The sequence below is a fragment of the Stegodyphus dumicola genome, chromosome 11 (assembly GCF_044657685.1).
Source record: "Stegodyphus dumicola isolate Sdum_Otavi_A_Nest chromosome 11, ASM4465768v1".
Classification (NCBI taxonomy): domain Eukaryota; kingdom Metazoa; phylum Arthropoda; class Arachnida; order Araneae; family Eresidae; genus Stegodyphus; species Stegodyphus dumicola.
This window is the reverse complement of record NC_140778.1, coordinates 55,483,630-55,509,304: the sequence shown is the minus strand read 5'-3', so window position 1 is coordinate 55,509,304 and position 25,675 is coordinate 55,483,630. Positions and strand designations below refer to the sequence as shown.

Genomic DNA, 25,675 nt, shown 5'->3' with positions numbered 1-25,675 from the left:
CACAAAATGTTAATTGAACAGTCCTTTTCATCGAATGAAAATACTGTTTTTGAAGTCTCCTGATGCCAGTAAGTCCACAAGATAAAGATAAGCTCACAGATATTATGCACTTGTTTCAATGAACATGGTTCCATAATAAGTTTTGAATAGAAGATATTTAAAAATTATGCGGGGAACATTTTTTCATATAATACTTAGAAGATACACAATTTATGCATAATGTATTACGTGCATTCATTCTTCTCATCGTAGGTAAATTAGCATTACATTGACATATTTTAAAGTAAATAAAAATTTTAATATAAAACATTATGATATAATACCTTAAGAAAACTGTTCAATATAAATCTCTAAGAATATAATATAATATTGAATAAGACAATAACACCTTGAATAAAATTCTTTGGTATGTCCTCTCCAATAGACTTTGGAAGTGTACATAATGGATATTTTAATTTCTTAAGATTTGTGAAAAACTCGAGTGTTTCGCGATAGAAATAACGCATTTGATGCTAACGATTCTACTTTTATTGGGTTATTTCAACTTACCAAACCTATAAGCATGGACCCGTATCAATATCTATCTATCTATATATATATTTTACTGAAAGAAACAATAAGTTCTCCATGTACCACTCATTATCCCATGATGCTTACAGAAGTAAGTATAAACACAATACAAAATAAACAGCATAAAATAAATTACACAATATAAAATAAATTAAGGCCATACTTTGCTGGATCATCCACATAAAAGATAGCAATAACTCCTGATTTAAAGGTAAGGAATAATTGGCTTCATTTCATACTGTACGATATCTATTGATCTATCAGATAAACAATTCCTTATTTCAATTTTAGTGAAAATAATATATTTGGTTTTCCCCCCTTATTCACATACAAAAAAGCAGTGCTTACTTTTAATAATATGATAAAAAAGCAAATATAAAATTAAAATTTAAATTATAATTACGAAATTTTAATTTCAAACAAATAAAAATAAAAATAATCATTATTCTGGCGAACTAATTTACAATATCATTTAAATTCTAAAGGCATATGTAAATTAATTGCATTTATCTAAAACCATAAAAAAGATATTATTCCAAAAAATTAAATTTATTATTCTTAAAATTGCATAAGTTAATAATTGTTGAGCAGGTAGGGGACAGACTTAGGGGAAGTTGCCCCCAAATCTAACTCTTCAATTACTCAATTCGTGTTTCATCATCCATGTAGGCAAGGATAAAATTAAAATTCAAAACCAAAAGTAAAATCAAATGTTGTGAAATATATATATATATATATAAAAAAGGAATTAAACAGTGGAATTTTAAGAAAATAGCAAGTAAATGACTACAGTTAAAATTAATTAAATTAATTAAAAGTCAATTAAGAGTAGAAAACCAATGTAATTTAGAAACTCTTGCCTAATATATGTGTGTGATATTTTGGCAGTCAGGCACACGAGTGAAGCTTTTCAATCCAAGGACGACACAGAAGTTAATTGATTTGATTCCACATCTTTATTCAATTCACAGGCATATTACCATTGTTTACTAAATAAATTAATTTCAATGCGTCATAGTATTCTAACAACAACAAAAAAAAAAAAAAAAAAAAAAGACAGAAGTGCAGCGGCACAGATCTTAGCAGCAGAGAGAGAAAGCGATCTCTCTGGCGCCATTTCGCGCCAGTTCCCTATTTATAGAAGTGATTATGTAATAGGCTGGAATGTTCTCAAAAATATTGGTCTAGGGGGAAGATCCTGAAACTGCAGAAAGTTAGTTAAAGGTTGCGTGTTCACATAAAGCAAAGACTCGTGCTTTTTACATCCCCCCCTCAAAAACAAGTAGCCGGGCAAGTAAAGCATTAGTAGATTAGTGAAGCAAGATGTATGAGAAAAGACATGAAGAAAGACATCCAGGACATAGCTTACAGGCTTTAATTATGAACTTTCATAAATCATGATCTTTCTCATAAAATTAGAAATTTTTTTAATTATATAATTTTACAATGATTCATAAATAAACATATAATCTATAACTAAATTTAGAACTATGAGACGATAATATATAGAAGAATAATAATAAATAATAAATTACAATCAGAGAAAACCTCAATTTTTCTCAAAATGTTCATTGAACAGTCCTATTCATCGAGTGAAAATATTGATTGAAGTTTCCTGATGCCAGTAAGTCTACAAGATAAAGATATGCTCACAGATATTATGCACTTCTTTCAATGAATATGGTTCCATAATAAGTTTTAAATAGAAGATGTTTAAAAATTTTGCGGGGAACATTTTTGCATATAAAACTTAGAAGATACAAAATTTATGCATAATGTATTAAGTGCGTTCATTCTTCTCATCGTACGTAAATTAACAATACATTGACATATTTTAAAATAATTTAAAAATTTAATATAAAACATTTTGATATAATACCTTAAGAAAACAGTTCAATATAAATCTCTAAGAATATAATGTAATATTTAATAAGACAATAACACCTTGAATAAAATTCTTTGGCATTTCCTCTCCAATAGATTTTGGAAGTGTACGTAATGGATATTTTAATTTCTTAAGATTTGCAAAAACCTCGAGTGTTTCGCGATAGAAATAACGCATTTGATGCTAACAATTCTACTTTTATTGGGTTATTTCAACTTACCAAACCTATAAGCATGGACCCGTATCAATATCTATCTATCTATCTATATATTTTACTGAAAGAAACAAGAAGTTCTCCATGTACCACTCATTATCCCATGATGCTTACAGAAGTAAGTATAAACACAATACAAAATAAACAGCATAAAATAAATTACACAATATAAAATAAATTAAGGCCATACTTTACTGGATCATCCACATAAAAGATAGCAATAACTCCTGATTTAAAGGTAAGGAATAATTGGCTTCATTTCATACTGTACGATATCTATTGATCTATCAGATAAACAATTCCTTATTTCAATTTTAGTGAAAATAATATATTTGGTTTTTTCCCCTTTTTAACATATAAAAAAGCAGTGCTTACTTTTAATAATATAATAAAAAAGCAAATATAAAATTAAAATTTTAATTTTAATTACGAAATTTTAATTTCAAACAAATAAAAATAAAAATAATCATTATTCTGGCGAACTAATTTACAATATCATTTAAATTCTAAAGGCATATGTAAATTAATTGCATTTATCTAAAACCATAAAAAAGATATTATTCCAAAAAATTAAATTTATTATTCTTAAAATTGCATAAGTTAATAATTGTTGAGCAGGTAGGGGACAGACTTATCAAGGGGAAGTTGCCCCCAAATCCAACTCTTCAATTACTCAATTCGTGTTTCATCATCCATGTAGGCAAAGATAAAATTAAAATTCAAAACCAATAGTAAAATCAAACGTTGTGAATTATAAAAAAAAAAAAAGGGGGGGGAAGAATTAAACAGTGGAATTTTAAGAAAATAGCAAGTAAATTACTACAGTTAAAATTAATTAAATTAATTAAAAGTCAATTAAAAGTAGAAAACCAATGTAATTTAGAAACTCTTGCCTAATATATGTGTGTGATATTTTGGCAGTCAGGCACACGAGTGAAGCTTTTCAATCCAAGGACGATACAGAAGTTAATTGTTTTGATTTCACATCTTTATTCAATTCACAGGCATATTATCATTGTTTACTAAATAAATTAATTTCAATACATCATAGTATTCTAACAAAAAAAAAAAAAAAAAAAAAAAAAAAAGACAGAATTGCAGCGGCACAAATCTTAGCAGCAGAGAGAGAAAGAGATCTCTCTGGCGCAAAATGACGCAAGTTCTCTGTTTATAGAAGTGGTTATGTAATAGGTTGGAATGTTCTCGAAAATACTGGTCTAGGAGGAAGATCCTGAAACTGCAGAAAGTTAATTAAAGGTTGCGTGTTCACATAGAGCAAAGACTCGTGCTTTTTACATCTTCCCCCCCCCCCTCAAAAACAAGAGGCCGGGCAAGTTAAGCATTAGTAGATTAGTGAAGCAAGAAGTATGAGAAAAGACATGAAGAAAGACATCCAGGACATAGCTTACAGGCTTTAACCATGCACTTTCATAAATCATGATCTTTCTCATATAATTAGAAATTTTTTTAATTATATAATTTTACAATGATTCATAAATGAACATATAATTTATAACTAAATTTAGAACTATGAGACAATAATATATAGAAGAAGAAGAATAAATAATAAATTACAATCAGAGAAAACCTCAATTTTTCTCAAAATGTTCATTGAACAGTCCTATTCATCGAGTGAAAATATTGATTGAAGTTTCCTGATGCCAGTAAGTCCACAAGATAAAGATAAGCTCACAGATATTATGCACTTGTTCCAATGAATATGGTTTCATATATAATTTTTGAATAGAAGATATTTAAAAATTATGCGGGGAACATTTTTTCATATAAAACTTAGAAGATACACAATTTATGCATAATGTATTACGTGCGTTCATTTTTCTCATCGTAGGTAAATTAACAATACATTGACATATTTTAAAATAATTTAAAAATTTAATATAAAACATTTTGATATAATACCTTAAGAAAACTGTTCAATATAAATCTCTAAGAATATAATATAATATTTAATAAGACAATAACACCTTGAATAAAATTCTTTGGCATTTCCTCTCCAATAGATCAGCGTGACTAGTTCGCTGATGGTTGGGGGGTGCTAGGTACAAAATATCAAAAACCTCTGTTGTCTAATAAAAGGTAACTGGTTTTTGACATTGTACATTGTAGCAATGTGTTTTTGTAAAAATACAAAATCCTACAAAACTAGAAATGAATATTATCTTACAAAAAGAAGAAATAAAGGGGAAAAAAATGTTACAAAATAATGTAAGAAAGAAAATGTTTGTTTTCTAAAATTATGTGAAAAGTACAAAAGGTCAAGATCGGGAAAAGAATTTGTCGTAGTTAAGGTTTAGATCTAAATCAGGTATTAAAAGGTCATAATCAGGAAAACTTTTAATAGGGAATTTTGAAAAATTAAATTAATTTTGGGCAGACATTAGGAATTCTACTGGTTCTAACAGTTAATTTAAATTCACTTGCTGAATTCAAAGGTCTTAGTCTAGTTGAATGAACAATTTCTGATTTTAGTTAGAGGATTAGGTTTATCAATTTCATAGTAACTTCAGAATATTGTTTTAGAATTTTGTAAGGTCCTGAAAATGGAGGAGAAAGTTTACGTGCATTATGATATTAAAATTTTTCATACATTACTAAATCACCTATTTTAAAATTACGAGGTGTATAAAGAGTATCATAGCTTTCTTTATTTGCATTATGATAATTATCAGATCTTTTTGAGCTATTTTTCTAGCTTCTTGTATCGGATATAATTCTCGACTTTGAATTAAGGAATCATAAGGTAATTTTCCGTACATTAAGTATAATGGTGGGAATTTTGTTACAGAATAAAGGGTGTTATTATATTCTTCAGTTATGTGGGGTAATCATTTTGTCCACGCAATATTACCTTGATAAGAATTTAGCTTATATTTTAACCTAGTTATAATCGTTTGTTTAACATGTTCAATTTTACTGTTAGTTTGGGGTCTATTTGCAGTAGTTAATAATTGTTTTACATTATGGTTCCTTAAAAAGTGCTTAAATTTTGAAGACGTAAAAGCAGGGTGCTACTTTGGTAGACAGTTGCATGGATTTTGGCGATTTTTCTTTTGGCGAGTAATACAACTTATGGTAAACCCATTGCTGGATAAGTTATTTATGGTAACCAATACTTTGTTGTCATTTTATTTAAAAAATAATGTGTTTTATTGTGCATAAATTCCATGTTTTAAATTTTATTTATGGCTTCTAAATATTAAAAATCAATTTAACTTTGCATTTTTATTTGAAATAAAAATTTTATTGTTTATCATATTTTATGCTGTGGATGATGTAATCAATGACGTCACCTTACTTTAAAAGTAATTGGTTTTAATATGTATAAATTTAATCTAATGCTTTAAACATTATTTATGGCTGTTAAATATTAAAATACAATTTAATTTTGCATTTTTTTAAAAATGATTTTATTATGTATGAATTTTTAAATAATTTTAATTCTAGACATGATGTAATAAGCTCTCTGATTGGTTATAGAATATTTGTGCATTAACAAGCTGTAATCAGCTCCCTGATTGGTTACTGAAAATTTGTGCATTTCCGCGCCATTTTAAAATTTAATTCATATCTTCGAATTCCATCAAAGATGTCTAAGATGAATGTTGTTATTGGTAAGTACCAAGAATTATTGGTATCGGAATCAAAAAATTGTCCTTTGAGACCTTATTTTGACCAGCCTGGCTTTCCTAATCAAAGATTTGTTTACAAATTGTTACAAGGGTCGGAGAAAATTTATTTTAAATTTTTGGAGGAAACCTCGCTAATTGCTTCTTTAATGAAGTGCGAGAAATATGGATCACAGATGAAGATGGTTAAAAGAGCCGATTATATTGAAAGTTTCGAGGAACAAAATGAGCCAAATCAAGTATATCACATTAACATGCTTAAACAACATTACAAAAGACCAGAAATGATTAATATGATAACTGAAGTGGAAGAGGACTTAGAAATGGACATTCCTCATTTACCTTCCATCCTCATCAAGTATATTAAATTTCTCGGACATCATAGAGGAGAATAAACTTGCGAAAAGGTTGAAACCCGAGCAAATAAAAGATTTACGAAAGGTTTTATGGAAATATTCTGGTTGTTTTTCAAATAATCCTGTACTAGCAAACTTAGTTTGTCATGATATTGAGCTATTATATAACGAACCAACACAAATAAAGCCATACAGACTGTCACCGCAACAGACTGAAATTCTCAAAAAGGAAATCCAGAAAATGCTGGATCTTAAAATTAGAGAGCCGGGAGAATCGGACTATACATCTCCCATGATTTTGATAGAATCTTCATCAAAGGATCCTCGGCCTTGTACTGATTATCGTAAACTCAATGCTGTTACTAAAACTGAATACTATCCTTTGCCTAATATTCAAGAACGTATCGAAACTGTAGCAAAACCAAAATATATTACCCTATTAGATTTATCTAGAGGCTACTGGCAAATTTCATTAACAAAAAGAAACCAAAGATATGCAACATTTGTAACTAGTTTTGGAAGTTTCAGGCCTCTACATTTACCCTTTGTATTAAAAAATGTAAAGATCATGGTTGTAAAGGAGTATCCTACACCTAAAACCCAAAACAGAAGTACGTGCTTTCTTAGGACTAGTAGGGTATTATCACCAGTACATACCGAGATTTTTGGAAATTGCTTCACCCCTCACGGACGCTTTGAAGAGGGTAACAAAAAAAGGAAATATAAAATGGTCTGAAATATGTGACAAAGCTTTTAAAAATTTAAAAGAGTTGCTATGCAAGAAACAAATTCTGTATGCTCCCGACTTTGATAAAAGGTTTGTTATACAAACCAATGCTTCAAACAATGGCATAGGTATAGTAGTATGCCAATTAGATGATGAACATCCTATCTTGTATATAAGCAAAAAGTTTACTAAATTCGAAAAGAATTATTGTACTTCTGAAAAGGAGTGCGCTGCTATCATCTATGCTATCAAGAAACTGCATTTTTATCTGGATGATCAGCAAGAATTCTTGATTCAAACTGATCATAACCCTTTGGTCTGGCTACAATCCAACGCCAAATGTAACTCTAGATTGATGTGCTGGGCATTCTCATTAGAACCTTATAATTTTAAGGTCATTCTTCGCAAAGGACCTTTGCACAAGAACCTAGATGTTCTGAGTAGAATTAAGTAATATAATAACTCTTAGTGTATGTAACCACGTTTAGAATTTATTTTATTGTTTAATGTATGCTCTACTGATGTATTTGAACGTTCTCCATTTTTTCTATTCAAATGTGGTGTAAAAGTATTTGTTTAAAACTTAAAATGTTTCGCCTGAAATTTGCAAACTTAGGAGAGAAGTTACCTTTTCTCTTTAAGCATTTGAGCAAGCTCAGCTTATAAACTTTCAAATTTTACAGAACTTTTCCCTTCGGAAAAATCTCTCTGTTGGGGTACAGGTTGTAACAGCTTTAAATATTATTAAAATCTTGTAGTTTAGAATAAGTAAGTTAATTAGATGAACATTAAAGTATATGTGAATGGCAATGTTTGAAACGCAGGCTCGTGTGCCACATGCGACTCTCGCAGGAAGAATGTAATTTATTTTTAAGTATTGGAATTCGTTTCTTTTTCTTGTTTTGCATGTCGCCATTTTGAGTGCTAAATTAAGATTTTTCTGTGTTCTATCAATGGAGTTGCTTCACATTGCCAAAGAAATATCACAACGTGTTTGGTAGATACGCCAGTAGTGATCAGATGTCATGAGTCGGACAGGATGTTTGGCTTGTGACATTACTTTATAATGAAGATCAAGTGTAAGATAAGTTGATGAAAAGGTTAAATTTTTTTTTTTTTTTTTTTTGAAATGTTTACTTCAAACATCCAACATAAGTCAGACACATAAAATTAATGTCATTAAATTGATCCACATTTTTGCATTAAACTGAATATTTTTAAATACATTATGTTACATTAATAATGTACCTATGTATAATTTACTAATATTTTACTCTATCCATATACAAATATCTCTCGGACTTCCATATTTAGATTTTTCATTAAAAACTGCATTTAAGCCAAGTATTTTAGACTTCATATCTCTAAGTAGTATAAAGGTAAAATTTTACAGGGAAACAGAAAGAAAAAAGGGACATTCAAAATAAAGTTCTTACACAAGAAATTAGGTGCTCTGATCCTATATCTATCAGTTCTTTTGACAAAGCTCACATAAATGATAAAACATAATGCTGCTATCTATTGCTTGAATAGTTTTGAATAAAGATATATTTTTTAAAGGAAAAGATTTTGCTTAAAAAATATTCATAATATTATAATTTTTCTGCCAAAAATAATCACCTCTCATCATACTTCAATATCATCAAACATATTTGGAGGTAAAACTGACTTTCTGTGTTCCCGTACAATATCTTACTTTTTAACTTACGGGGGCAGGATATGATAATAAAACAAATACTACTGCATAAGCCATTTAAGCAATTAGATTATATATTCAGAGTCTGTAGACAGTCATATATATTTATAAAGAAATACCTAGAGATATTTTTATTATAATTTTGTATTATTCCCCCTCCTGCTTTTCAATATTAAATATTAATTAGAAGTTGAGAGAGTCAACTGTATTTTTTACAAATTAAGTACACAATATTATATCAAAAAGGTCAAAATTTTTCATGCCTTTATATTAAAATTTAATTCTGTCTAAAAGTTTAAAGCAAACTGCATACATAATTTTGCTCAAGAACCAAAATTATGATAAAAAAATAGTTGTAAACTTCTGTTTTTTTAAAGAGCGGGGTGGTTTGTTAACAGCTTTTCAGAAAACTCCTCTTATCAAACTCCCTGAACACTCGCTCTCCTTATATATATAATGCTTCTATATGAAATTTTATAAAAATATTTAGCTACACATGATCAAAATGTTACAAAAAGTTTTAAGATTATTTTGCTTTTTAATTTCGTTTCAGAAGAATGTGAGTTTACTGCTTGCATGCATGATTTATGTTAATTTGTTGATTAGAATTTCAAGGAATTCTCATTATTTGTGTAAACTCTGTATCTGTATAAAATGGTCAATTATTAGGAATTTAAAATAAGAACTATACTCAGATATATTTATAGTTTTTTATTTTGTAGAAATTTTTAAATATCAATTGAAGAATGACAGCTATTATTTAATAAATGAAATAACAAAAACCTTCTCTTTGTCATTCTAGCTTTACATGGAAAAACAAATAACTCTTCTATAATCAACATAAATGTAAAGATACATTTCTTCACGACTGGTCCGAAAGCGCAGAAATTATAAATGCGTCTCTGCGCAACTAGTACGTCATTTAGTGTTTCTACGGCGTATGAGCTAACCGGAATAAAATTGGACGAGTAGACATAACTATTTTTTTAGCACCTCAGGAACAGCAGCCTACTGTCTGATGCTTTTTAAAACCCGAACATGAATCACCAAGAGGCCTTAATTTGAAAACTGCCCTGTAATGTCTAAAAATATTTTTGTATCAGTAGATATTTCAGCTATGCTTTAGAAGTCTTTGAATTTTGACAAGGCATTAAGTTATATGCATTTTATAAAATGCAAGTTAGAAGACATCTAATTTTAATTCTAGGAATTCAATATAATCCATTTTTTTTGCTTGGCTACTTTTTTTTATTCTGCATCTTTTTTTTACTAAATTAATGTAAAACTAGAATTTAAAATACTGAGATTAAATGCAGCTCTTGATGAATAGAAAAAAATGAATGGGTATTAAAATATGGGGTGTTTATAACGTCCCGGACTCATTTTGATGTTTAATAACTCATAAAATAATAAAGACAGATTAAAATTAATAACATAAATGGTTAGATAGACTCAAAAAGTTTCATGACCCTTGTCAATGAACTTTCACGTGTGCCCCCTTCGTCGCACAGAGAATATCAAGTCGATATTCAATTTCACGCCAGGTTCCACCAAGCATGTCGGCATCGACAGATGCTATTGCAGTTGTAATTCTGGCTTTTAGGTCATCAATGTTTGACACTCTCCTCCTGTAAATGTTGTCCTTTACAAATCCCCAAAGAAAAAAGTCCAGCGGCGTTATACCAGGTGATCTGGGTGATTAAGGAATTGGACCTCCTTGCCCAATCCATCTTCCTGTAAAATGGTCATTCAAACAACTACGAACGATGGTACCCCAATGAGGTGGTGCACCATCTTGTTGCAAAAAGAGAAGTGGCTAAAGCTCCAGTTGTGGAAATACGAAGTTTTGCAACATGTCTAAGTATACGACAGATGAGATCGTCTTTTCTGTAAAAAAGAAAGGCCCAATGACTCGGTCGTGCATTAGTTCACACCACACATTAACCTTTGGGGAATCCCTTTGCGCCTCACAGTATTCACTAAGATTTTCAGATCCCCATATGCGCACATTATGGCGATTAACAATGCCAGAAAGATGAAAGGATGCTTCGTCGGAGAACATTATGCCCTTCAGAAATTCAACATCATCTTCTATCCTCCTTAGCATATCTGTTGCAAAGGCCTATCTCTTAGGCCTATCGTCCAGTTCCTAAACTTCAGCAATTTCAACTTTGTATCATGCAGTCTTCTCATAATAACCTTGTACACTGTCGAAATCGGCATATCCAATTCTCTTGCCGCTCATTTCGCAGATCTTCTAGGATTGTGTAAAAATGTCTCTCTGACACGCTCAACAACCTGAAAAGGAAAATATACAAGTTGTTCCATCAATAAATGCCATAAGTTTGTTTATATCTTCACTATTTTATGAGTTATTAAACATCAAATTGGGTCCGGGATTTTATAAACACCCTGTATGTACATTTAGCATATTTTTTTAATTAGCTCGACATTTTATGCCAAGCAGAAATGTTTGTGCAATATCTAACTTGTGATATGAATGGCATCCCTAACAATAAACATAACTTGAAAAAGTTAAATATTTTATTAAATGTAAAATTTATAGAAAAATTTACAAATAAAAAAATTATAAATTAGATTTACCCCATTAATTTCAGATTACACAAAAAGTATAAAACTGCTGATTTTGTTTGCAAAAAAAACTTCGAATCTGTTGCAACCCATTCCAAATGAATTCAAAAAGTTTCGGTAGCAATGGACAATTCTGTTTTAGGCATTTTACATTAGAAAATTCTGCATATGATTTAAAATAATCAAGACTTAATAAAAACGGAAATAAAAAACATTAAAGTGAAAATTATTAATTAATCATTCATTCCTTTTATTTGCAGTGACATCACTGCATAACTACTCATTCTGAAGTACTTTTACTGAAGTATTCATTCTGAACAAGACACATAACCACATCTACCACTTTCTTTTGTAATTACATCTAGCATCCGATTAATCGGAGAAAAAAAAAGTTTAATTTTTAAGAGACAGAAAAATGTTCTTTAAAATATTGTGGTCAAATGCAGACAGCTTTGAAAAGAGTAGGATGAAACTCAAAAATAAATAAAAGAAATATTTTCTGTTGTTCTTGGTTATAAACTCCTTTCCCATTCATTAGGTGATCAAATGGTTAAACACAATTGCTATTAAGCCAAAAATTAATGTCAGGAAATTATTCGAATATGTATACATATTTTTAATCATTTTGTTAAATTTGGAAATGCATCAATCACAGTGCATTAGAATTTTGCAATGAAATCCTATAACACTGAATAATTATATTTAAGATTTATTAAGTTTCACTGCAAAGTGTGAAAAATCAGTTCCAGTATATTTAATGAAATCACAGACAACTTTGCGTGGAAATTAAGCATATGTATTTCTAAACAGACTAAAAACAATTAGAATAAGCAAAAGGAATTACAAATAACAAGAATATTTTTTTTACTTTAAGAATTTTTTATTTTTTTATCATATAAAGATCCTGTGCTGAATTTTGTGCCATATTGCTCAACATGCAATAGTAACAAAATACCTCCTGATAACTTGCATGTCTCTGGGTGACTGACTCGTCAAATCTTCATATCACAAAGTTTTATATTTTGCATGTTTATATCAGCTTGGCCAAATAAATATTCAAAAGCATATGTTCAGATTGCATTAATGGACTCATCATACTCGTACATGTTCCAGCTGAGGCTAAGAATCAGTTTATGCGTTCAGTTCAGTTTCAGGGTCAGAATTTTGCCACTGCAAACAAGTGTTGAAAACTTTAGGGTGGGTTAAGTATCATCTACAGATGAATGCTGAAAGAAAAAATCATTCTAATGAATTATATTCATAATTCTTTTCACTATATAAAAATTCTAGTTAATAATTAAACTAATAACTTACACTGAGTCTAATAAAATTTAGATTACAATAAAATTAATATATTTATGTACAAGGTAAACATAAATAACAGCTAGGTTTCAAACAGGTTTGTACATTAATGTTATCCCCAGTCGTGTCTCTTAATTATATGACATATTTACTCATATTTTTCAAATGATTCCCATAAGCATTTTAGCACAAGTTTCCGAAAATTTTTAAAGTAGCCACGTAATTTTCAATTTCTTCATGGTGTTCAAAATGCAAGAGCCTTTGAATTTTAAAATTAGTTTAATGTAATGCTGTATGTAATGGTTGATTTCCTTTACTTAATTAAATTGCTAGTAAATAGACTCTAATTCGTGAAGCAATAATATGAAAGGTCTTCAAGAAAATGGGGATATCTAATGGTCCTTACGGTTCTGAAGATAATTGCATGTGAGAGAGCAGATTTAAACAGTGATGACCTGCAAGCTGAAGGAGACAACACAGACAGAAATACCAGCAGTTATTACATGATTTGAGATCTGTTAAACATAGAAAATGTCGCGGTTCGCAAAACAAATATTTATTACTGAGATATGCAGAGATACACGCAGAGTTACATGCAAAGAAATACAAACAAGCAGAGATAAGCACAAACAAATACAAGCACAAGCAACAATAAGCGGTTACAGAGGTCATATATATAACTTTACAACAGATCATGGTTTAACAAATCATAAACAAGACACAATAAATAACTAATCAAAAATAACATAAAGAATGGGATTAAGTTTCAGAAGAATTTGGACCTGACCAAAAACTAATGAATGTATTGGACGTGACAGAAAGCTATACTTCCTTTTAACCAGTAAGAAGGAGATTAGAGATATCTCAACACTCCCCCTTAATCGCACATTATACAAAAGATAAAAGAATTACACAATTCTTAAACAGCTCAATGATAACAGTTCACAGAATTTTGTTTCAGACAAAGCCTTAGTTAACATGTCTGCAATTTGTAAACCTGATTGTACATATTCAATTCTAATATTATTTTCCTTAACAGTCTTATGAGTAAACTTTAATTTTATATCTATATGTTTCAATCTGTAAAGTTTTCATTAACAATACTTTTGATACATGACTGGTTATCTTCAAAAATATAAACAACTTTAACACTGGAAATTTCATTTACTACATTTTTTATCCATAAAACATCTTGAATACCTTTACATAAAGCAATTATTTCAGCTTCTGTTGATGAAAGTGCAATACACTTTTGCTTGTTACAGCACCACATAATAGGACAGTTAAAAACATTATAAAGTAACCAGTAATTGATTTCCTATTTATTTTTTATTTTTTTTGATTTCCTATTTATATTTTTGAGTTTCTCCCCCCCCCCCAATCTGCATCTACATACAAACAAACGTTTTCCATTTCCAAATCACCCTTTTTGTATATCAATTTTAAATTTAAGGTGTTTTTCAAGTACCTAAAAATTCTCTTTAGAGCACACCAGGCAACATCAGTAGCTTATGCTCCTGCAGTTGGCTTAAGCAATTTACTGCAAATAAAATATCTGGCCTTGTAATATATGCTAAGTAAAGTAAAGATCCAATTAATTCTTTGTATGGGCCATTAAATGCATTTCCTTTCTGAAAATCAGCTGCTGTAGATTTTGGTTCAATGGGAGTTTGGGCTGTTTTACAATCAGACATTTTAAATTTATCGAGTAATTTTTCAATATATGGTTTCTGATCTAAATATAAACAATCAGGCTCAAATTTCAGTCTAATGCCCAAAAATTCTGAGACCCTTTCGGATTCTGACATTTGAAATTCACTAGACAACAATGATATTATAATATTTGTTTCTTTTACATCTGAACCTGCAATTAATAAGTCATCTACATAAACAGCCATAATTACTTTCTTACAATTTAAATTTATGATAAAAATACATGGTTCAGAGTCCAATTGCTTAAAATCTAATTTAATAACAAAATTAAGAAATTTCTGATACCATTGACGAGGAGACTGTTTAAGACCATATAAACTCTTTAAAGTTTACATTTCTTACCACTCATATCATCATATCCTTTTGGCTGGTCTATGTAGATGATTTCATCTAACTTACCGTTCAAGAAAGCTGTCTTGACATCTAAAGTAAAAGTCTGCAAACCTTCATTATTGGTAATTACCAGGATTAAACATAAAGAGCACATACTAATCACTGGAGAAAACGTGTGTGTATAATCTGTGCCTTCCTTTTGCATAAAGCCACGAGCAACAAGCCTGGCTTTGTAAGTTGAATCTCATTTTTTACGTAGAACCCATTTGCAGGAAATAGCTCTTTTATCAGGGGGTAAACTTTATAGTTCCCAGACGTCGTTATCTTCCATAGATTTCATTTCCTCGTCCATAGCTCTTTTCCATAGTTCTTGTTCTACTTATGGTAGATTTACAATATCTTCAAATATCAGAGTGTCTTGTTGTGCAAACATGTTGTACACAAAAAAGAAATAGCAATCCAAAGTAAACCCAAAAACAGTTAACAAAAATAGAAGCCTTAGCTCATTTGATGATATGGTATCTGAATCTGCTATTGCTAAGGCTTCTACTATCTGAATCTAACACTATCCGAATCTTTAGATTCAGATAGTGTTAGATTCATACTATCTGAATACTATCTTGCATACTAGCTGAATCTTTAGATTCAAATAGTATGCAAGTACAGGACGGGCTAGATGTTCCCAAGCATCTACTTTCACAAAAAACAAAAATGCAGCACAGAAAGAACAATTATAAAGCATAATGGCCACCGCCGTCTCATGGAACTGTCGCGACTTCCACCGAAATTAACTTGACATCAAAAAAATCGTCTTGTTTGCTTGGCAATACAGGACACAAACATGAAACCAGAACAACAAGCAAAACTTCGGAGGTTTTTCATTTGTCGGGAAAGATAATCTTCCATGTGAACGTGCCAGAGGAGGTGTAGGTCTCCTCACCTCATATCACTTTCCATCAGATACACTTCCTTTGATGACATCCCTTCAAGTTGTCGCTATATGGGTAAATTTGCATATTGTGGTTTCAGTCATTTCTCTTTACTTGCCTCCAAATGAGTATGTTGATCAACAGCATTTAAATGACCTCATAAAGCAGCTGCCTGAGCACTTTATCACAACAGGGGATTTTAATTTTAACGTCCACAGTCTGCTGTGAGGAAGTAAAAAACACCAATTCTCTAGGAAGACAAATTGAACAGATGATCCAAGATCATTGCCTTTGTCTCCTGAATAATGGGCAGGACACATACTTCCATGAACCTACAAGGACGTTTCACGCTGTTTATCTTGCCATTTGTTCACCATCTCCGTTGCCATTTTGAACTTTTAGTGTCAGGAATGATCTTTACAACAGCGATTATTATCCCATTTTTGAATCTCTCATACGAGGAGGAGCAAAAGCCATGTCGAGATCCCCTCATCTTATAATGGATATGGGTGAATGGAAACTCTTCTCTTCCACTGCAGTGCTCACAGAGGAAATGGTAGATGTGCAGATCGAAGATGCATCGGAATTGGTTACTAATGTTATAATTCAGGCAGTTACGCTATCCATTCCTAGAAATCAGGAAAAATGTTACGTATCAGGAAAAATACACGGTATTCTAAACCATGGTGGAATCGTAACTGTGGTGAAGTACTGAAAAAACAGAGAAAAGCATGGGGAATTTTTCGTAGAACCCTACTTTGCAAAACCTTATAGCTTTTAAAAGAGACAAAGCAAATGCACGAAAAGTAAGATGGCACAGCCAGATGGTTTCATGGATTTCGTTATGTGTATTCAATAACACTCTCTATGTCTAATAAGTGAGTTTGGGAAAGAGTTAGAAAAGCATATGGAATATATAAAGACCACTCACTTTCCTTTTTGGAAAAAGATGGCCGAGTGATTAGATCTAGAGAAGAAATTGCGAATATTATCAGAGACATTTGCCGCAGTTTCTTCCAGCAGAAATTATTCACCTGCATTTCTTTCTATCAAGCAGCGTTTTGAGAGAAATCTGACTGCTTTTACCTCTCCCAACTGTGAGCCTTATAATACAGATTTTACTACGTTTGAGTTAGAGGGCTTTCTTACAGACACGTAGGTCTTGAGGGCGTGAATTACAAAATGCTGAAGCATCTGCCTAATAAGTCACTGACTGCCCTTCTTGCTCTTTAAAATAGTGTAGAAGGAGGGAAATTTTTCCAGTGCATGGAGAAGAACTGTTGTGATTCCTATTCCTAAGCCAGGGAAAGACCCAAGGAATCCCTCCAACTATCAGCCAATTGCCCTTACGAGTTGTGTTTGCAAGCTGTTTGAGAAAGCAGTAAACAGCCGCCTAGTTTACTACTTACTTAAAAGAATAATGTTACATTGCCTTATCAAAACGGTTTTTTTTAAACGGAAGAACAACCATAGATAACATGCTCCTTTTGGAGACATCCATTCCAAAAGCTTTTGTTAGAAGAAACCATCTTGTCTCTATTTTTTATTTATATATATATTTATTTATTTTGACATTGAAAAAGCTTATAAGGCATGGAGATATGGCATACTTCAGGATCTTCACAGGGAGTGGATTGAGCAGCAACCTACCAATTTTCATTCAGAATTTTTTTAACGCTAGAGCTTTTCAAGTAATAATTGGCTCTGTTTTGTTGAATGTTTTTGAACAAGAAGAGTGTGTGCCTCAAGGCTACGGGCTTAGTGTAACACTAAATTCAACCTAAAAGTAAACTCTGTATTAAAAGAACATCCTCCCACCATTCCAGGAGCTTTATATGTTGATGACCTACAAATTAGCTGCCGAGGTGCAGATATGAGACATGTAGAAAGGCAGCTCCAGATTGCTTTGAACAGGACCCAGGAATGGGCAAACAGACAAGGATTTGCGTTTTCAAAGCAGTGTGTGTGTGTGTGTGTGCACTTTTGTAGAAAGCGAGGTCTCTATTTCTTTCTCATGTCTTAAATCTGAGAACTGTTTAAAAACATTAAATATTTTTAAAGTACTGGCGAACACCTCCTGTGGTACAGAGGATTGCTCTATGCTTTGCATTTACAGAGTGCTTGTCTGGTCTACACTAGTCTCAGTTATTTACGGATCCCTTTAGTGTTGCTAAAACGTGATCATGTTCATCATCAAGCTCTGCAGATTTGTTCTGGAGCCTTCAGGACATCTCCTGTCCAGAACCTTTATATTGACTCTAATGAACCATCACTTTATCTGAGGCGTGAGCAATTGTCCCTTTTGCAATATTTTAATTGTCTATCGCAACCTGAACATCCTAATATGCTGTGCTTACTTGATAATGTGTGTAACACTTTATTTGAAGGATGTCCATCCTGCATGCCTTCCTTTCCTTTAACCCTTTGTGGCTCAGTGTTCCACTACATGGAACACCCAAATTCAATCGCTTCTGAAACCTTTAAATTCAACCGTAAATAGATAAAAATGCCTTTATAATATACTTTGAACTTTTCTTTTTAAACAGTAGATAGCAGCATATCACAAGGAGACACAGAATTTTCATTTACTATGTGTTATTAAAATCCACTTTTTTTTCAAGTAATTTTCTCTATTTTTTTAATGATAAACAAAATTTTATTTGGAAAAAAAAAATTAGGCACAATTTTGCTCATTGTACTCCAAATTTTTTGTTCTATATTTATTTTAATCTTTCATACAAAAACCATATGCAGAATCATTGAATAAAACCGAGTGTTCCATTAGCGGGAACACTGAGTCTTTAGCGATCTCATGCTGTTAGGAATCAGAACATCTGTGCTTAGGAGAGGACATCCGTTGTTTACATTTTCTGTTTCCATTGTTTTTTTTTTCGGGGGGGGGGGGGGGGGAATGAATTCAAACAAAGCAGTATTGAGGGGTGAGGTGTGTTTTGTGTTATGAAAGCCCTAATATTGGCATCTCTAATTTTTTAGGAGTAGTTTTTAGGCGAGAATTTTATTAGTAGCTTGACTCATCTTTACTAGACCTGCGCGAATTTTTTGCTGTCGTTTTTTAGTCTCATTCCCGTTTATTTTCAATAATTGTGTAGATATTTTTTGTGTATGTATATATTATAGGATTCTTTTTCTTTATTGTTAATATTAAACGCAGTTAATTTTTTTATTATTAATTTTCCATAAATGGCATGGAGAGGTCTAACTCTTTCCGAAAATTTGTAAATATTTTTGTATATAGGGCTTGTCTATATAGATATTTATCTCATTTATCCGTATATATTCAAAAATATTGTGTATATCCAGGAAACCATGTATACAGCCTTAATACAGAGTTTTTTCATTCTTATACAAACGCTTCTACTCATTTTCGTGCTTCACTGCAATGCTCGCTTAGTCGCACTTTTAAAAGCTCTGGCGACGCAGTCTTCCACCTCATGGAACACCCACAGAATTAAAACGGTAAGTGCATCTTTTATAAAATTTCACCTGTATACTCCTTTAGGACTAAATAGACTGCATACAATTTTTTGTTGAAACTCGGACGTTAACGTATAGTGCGCCGCAAAGGGTTAGGAGTTTGACCTGACATTGAGGATCCGTTCCTCTCTGATATATATGCCCAAGCAGAGCAGAATTTTGAAATCCCACCTTGGGAAAGTACCCGAATCCAGATTGATGATGTTATAAACCATCACGTGAACAGAAGCACTACTTAGATAGTTTACAGATAAATCTTTACTGAGCACAGGCACAAATATAGCAGTTAATATACAATATATATCAATGGATCCAAGTGAAATGATCACGTTGGGATGGTATTTGTAAATGAAGATCACATAGAGGGGAGATGCTTGTACCATGCTTTCTTTTTCTTAACATCCAAACTAACTGCAATATATTACAGTCTTTTGTACATCTCAAAGCTCTGCCACAAAAAGTTCATAGTTTACACAAACTTGTATAGAGCACCGAAAGTGCTAGAAGATTTTCCCAACACTTAGAATCCTGCAGTAGTGGATGTTCTGAAGATTCATATAAACTTGAGTCATGGATATGAAATTCTGTACTATTGGGTTCCCAGGCATGCGGGAATAAAGGGAAACGAGGTGGCAGATATAACAGTGAAATCTGCCGTTGAACTATCCAGTCACCTTGCCCCTTTTAGAGGTATCTGTCGTGCTATCAAAGAGAAGATCCAAAAAAAATAGCAGCAACTTAGAGACGTTGAGCTTCACAACAAGTTGAGAAGGGTAAAACCTAGAATTGAGCATTGGGTTTTTAGTAGAAATTGTAAGGACAAAGTTCTTTCGACTTGCCTAAGAATTGGTCACACCAGAGTGACACATAACTACCTTTTGAAGGCTGACAATGAGCCTGCTTGTTTAAATTGTAATGTTTGTCTGTCAGTCCATGATACCCCCCCCCAGGGGTCGACATTGAGAATTGTGTGAAGCTACTGGCTAGGATTAGTACTTAGGTAGTCTCGGCCACGGGAGGTATAAAATTTATGAACTTGGTGGTTCTGAAGGCCCTGGGAAATGTCACTTATTGACCAGCCTCGGGATCTGGCAAATCCTGAGCGGTACCACTCTAATAGCCGGGGTGCAGTACCCCCTCTATTCGCTGGATAATGACCCACTGAAAAGGGTAGCCCGAGCGACAGGCAGGTAGCAAATCAAATGACTGGTGCTGCCTGGGGAATCCCAGATGGTGCACCACCCTCCTGGAGGGGCAATAGCGGAGGTTGAACCTCTGCGACTTGTCTTAAAGGGGCAGTGAACCTGTAATGTGGCTAAGTCTCATGAGGCCAGGGAAGTCAATATTGTTGTTGTTGTCAGTCCATCAAACCTTAATTGAGTGTCCATGTTTTAATAGTCTTCGTCAGAAATATTTTAATAGCTGCAACTTAACTCTCCACCGTTTAATCCGAAGAAAGGTTAACCGTAATTTATTTTATTTTTTAAAGAGACTTGCTTTTATTACTTAACTAGCAGCTTCGTTGCCAGCCTTCATCTAGCTTTTAAATGTACCTGAAAAATGGCTGAAGGGAACACCAAACGTTAAATTGAAAAAATGTGTAGAATTTTACTCTGCAGAACAACTTCATAAAAAAAAAAAGTTATTACGTATAACAAAATTACAACAAAATAAGCAATATCCCTTAATACAAATATTAATTATCCTAATAAATAAATTAACCAACTTCTCTTTACAAAAACTTAAGAACTTAAATGGTATAAAGGAGGTTAAGAACTTTGTTTCCTAAAAAAATCACTCAAAACTTTTCAATATCTTAAAACAGTGAAATGAGCATAACATAAAAGAATACAAAAAACAAAAAAATTACAATGAAATAAGCTATATCCCTTAATACAAATATTAATTATCCTAATAAAAAATTAACCAACTTTCCGTTGAAGAAAAAAAATCATGCAAAACTTTTCAATACCTTACAAACAGTAAAATAAGCAAAAAATAACATGAAAGCAACTCAAAAAACATAAAATTGTGTGCAGAATTTTACTCTGCAGAACAACTTTATCAAAAAAAAATGAATAAAAATGTATTATATATATATAAATGACAATGAAATATGCCAATCTCTTAAAAACAACAACATAAGAAAGACGATGAAAAATTGTTGCCAAACCCATATTTCTAAAATAATGAAACTATTCAAAATGATGCGATTTCATCAAAAATCTATCAACAACAATAAGACAGGAAAATTGTTGCCAAAATCACATTTTTAAAGATGTGAGATGTGAGAAGTGTACTCAGAAGCTTCATTTAAAATATTCTTTAAAAATACAAAATATTATCATTTTTCCAAATTCTTTTTGTAAAAGCAGTCGCAAGGATGAAAGTTTAACATGTCCAAAAATCAAAGAAAAATAAAATGTACATTTTTAAAAATAAACTTTTTTAGAAAAAATCCCATTGAAAAGGTGTTAAGCTCCCTTTGTTAAATAAATTTGTATTTAATCGATTTATTGAAACACGAAATTTATTTTAAGTTCGTAAAATAGCTAAGTGCCTACATTTCATGACGATGTGAAAATGGAGTGTGTAGAGTAAAATCTCGCTTTGCTATAGCCCATTATGTCTCAAAATGACGCGATTTTGTCACAAAACATAAAATAAAAAAAATTCTAATTCGAATTTCGAAAAAAACGCTTCGAGGTGCACTGGCTTTTGTCTAGATGCAAATTTTGTAGCCATGGGTCTATTAGCTTATGCGCATCGCAATCGAAAGACAAGCACACAGACAGACTCTTTCTTTTATTATATGTAGAGATGTAATCTGTTTTTAAGACTGTGTATTGTATTTTAATGTGTGCTTTTACCATTTGTGTGCTACTACCTTGTTTTTATATGACTTCATTTTCTGTGTTTGGTACACTTGTCCACCTTTTTTTTTATTTACTAATAAATTGTCTTGATTTCATCAAATTAGATCATCCTACCTTGCTTTTGGAGCATTATAATCATCTTTGGTTTTGAGTCAATAAACTCACTCTCACTCACTCACTCACCCAAATGAGCAGTAATTTGTTACTGAGTCCTCTAATTCAGCGTCAACTGAGCATATATACAGGTTTTTAAGTGCCTTGTTACAGTTAAAGCACAGTATTTGTTGAAGGGAAAATTTTTCATATCACAACTGAGAAAAAGTGAACTGAAATTTTATGTAACTGATGATAAATAAAGTGTGAAAGAATTTCTATATATACAAAGTAAAAGCGCGACTATGTAACATTCAACTAACCATAAAGTAAGCAGTCTATTTCAAAAAAATGTTTCCAGAGGGAACTTTTTTAACATAGATATTGGACTAATTATGTACGTATAAGACTAAAGTGTCATCAAATTTGGTGATTTGTCACCAAATTCAGAGACAAAAACTGTCTACCAAGACCACTGCCAACTTGGAACCATCTCACTAATTTCGCGAGATAGCCATTTAACTCAGTGTTAAATGTACTTATCACTATAACCTTGTTTTTCTAGGAATACTTCACACTGTTGAGGCCTTTTGTCTTACATTACCCATGACACAATTTATAAAAAAATTTAATAAAAGTATTTACATATATGCAAAATTCATAACAATATAATTTTAAATGTAGGTTTTTGAGATTCATGTTGGTAACATACAAGATGATTCTTCTTATTGTTTTAGAGCTAAATTTTGTTCATTGATTTGAATCTTCTAACATGAATTCCATTTTTTTTTATACGCTCAACTACATGGAATTTTCATGTATCTGGAATTCAGTATTTCTGTAAGATTTCCAGACAGTGGAGCTTTTAGCTTTTACAGTATATCATGGCAATAAATATCTTAAACTTAAAAAAAAAAAAAAAAAAAAAAAAAAAAACTAAAATTTAGGGTACTATTTGGATTTGAGGGCCATAAAAAAATTGCAGCGAAAATGTATGCACAAAAGCGCCAAATCTAGCAAACGCGCCCATTTAACAGCGTGCCAAATCTAGCGTATGCGTTTATTTCAGATTGCGTAAGTTTATATAGTTCTATATTTCTTAAGACTCCATTAACATACTAGTTTAATTTTTAAATCCTTTCTTGATATCCTATGGATTTAACAATTTGGGAATTGCCCATGACGAAAAGTCGTCAATAGAATTTTGGATAAAGTGCAGAATCACCCACTGCTTGACGCATTTTTAAGAACTGCACATACTCGGTATCCATGTGCACATCGACCTATTTTCACTTAAGGGAAAAAATCCTAGAATTGCACAAAAATGGCACTGAGGACACCGTTGACTTTATCTATGTACACATCGACCTATTTTCACTTAAAAAAAAAGAAAATTGACAAAAATTCAATTGTTTTTACCCTTGTAAAATGCGACAAACAAATAAGTGAGCGATTCTGCACTTTACTAAGAATATTTTCAAAGAAAGGCATCATTAATTATAGAAAATTACATTTGAAAAACCAACAAGATGAAATTATGCTTTAATGATAAGTCGGTAGCTAAATAGCGATGCAGGCATCCATTCAGTTATGTTTAGCAATTTTTATATAATAAATTATAATAATGACCTGAAATAGTTATTTACTCTTATGCTTTCATCCCGTCACGTTTAGCCTTTTTCATATAAGTTAGAAGATGTGGTTTAATAAAAAGTTGGAAAAATTGAAGAAAAAGTTTCTTCTGCCACAGAACAAATAGAAGTGAGAGTTTCGGCTGTGGAACAACAAATAGATTACAGAGTTTCTTCTGTCAAAGAACAAATCGAAGGAAGAGTTTGTGCTGTTCAACAACAAATCGAACAACAATTTGATAACAGTTTCTGCAGTTGCTGAAGAAGTTGATACTTTAGAGAAATTCATAACGATGGGAGCAATTCCGTTTCTAAATTTTTACCCATTCTTGCTCGTCCCTTACTGAAGCTATATATGTATGATGGGACTTTTGATTATGTCAAATAGAATTTCCGATATATATTTACTAATACGTAAAGGATCTACAAAGCGAAAGTATGTTTCGAAGTTCATTAAACAAAAAATGGAATTGCTCCAAAAAAAGGATAAAGGCATAATCCTTTCTTTATCTAACCATTCCGAAATCTGTTTATCAATTTCATGCTGCTCTACGGCCGTGTGTGTGTGCAAGGGGGGGGGGAACACCGTGGTGCGCAATGAATTGGAAGTTGATCTGCCAGCACTATCCTATCTTCAGGGCAGATGTTTTTATTTTATTTGGCTTATAATTTCTTACTAAATGTAGTATATTTCATCTCGATGTACTCCGTCTTTGATATGATTTAAATCAAATTCCTCGTCATTATAATTCGCTTCCGATAGTGAAGAAATAGACACACAGGTTATTGAAAACGAAAAAATTTCGATTGACAAATTAATCGGTATTCTAGACACAGCAATTATAGGACTTCAACAGCAGAACTTTGTAACTGAAGAAGAAATTATGTCTGTTTATAGAATTAAAGAGAAAGTATTATTACATAAAACGAAGCAACTTAAACAAATTAAATTGAAAGAAATGTTTAATAAAGTAAACAAATAAATATTAAGCTTTTTTTGGTAAATTTTGATACCCTTTAGATCATAATTGTTCTTTATGGCTAATCTTTGGAATATGGTAACAGGTAGTTTGGCGACGTTTTGGTAGGCGATAAAGGTTACTACTACCTATGACTTTGGGAATAATGTGAGAAGTACTCAGTTCCGATTACGCATTATTTTGTGTGAGGGAAATGAGAGATCATGAAACATGTCATGTGACATTAATGGACGAATTACAGTTCTTTAATCGGAAAAGGGGGAAAATCTGGAAAAAATCTGGAAATTTTTTCATTTTGTGTTGTGTGAAACAGTGTTGGTTAATTTTTGGATCCCATGGCCCTGTCTAAAGTGAATTCGAAATGGGTATTTAGAGGGATTGAAAGGGGTAGTAATAAGTGTTTTTTTAAGGTTGTGCGAGATAGAAGTAAAGATTGGTTATTAAGTTTTATTAAGCGGTATATTCTACCTGGTACAAGAATAATATCTGATTGCTGGAAGTCATATGTCTGTTTGGAGGATGAAGGTTTTCAACATCTTGCTGTGAACCATAAGTATGATTTTAAAGATCCTGAAACAGGCGCACATACAATTGCTTTTTATTTAGCGGAGGAAACAAGAAAAGTTTATCCGCCAC

General features: G+C 31.7%; 1 protein-coding gene across 1 annotated transcript in view; it reads right to left on the bottom strand.

Annotated features, from left to right (window-relative positions):
* Window positions 1-1,924: 1,924 nt before the first annotated feature.
* The window catches only part of LOC118203588 (uncharacterized), a 37,357-nt gene continuing 13,606 nt past the window's right edge, over window positions 1,925-25,675 (bottom strand). Inside the window, exon 2 of the mRNA XM_035375870.2 lies at window positions 1,925-12,913. The gene's annotated coding sequence lies outside the window, so the exon portion shown is untranslated. The remainder of the gene's footprint in view (window positions 12,914-25,675) is intronic.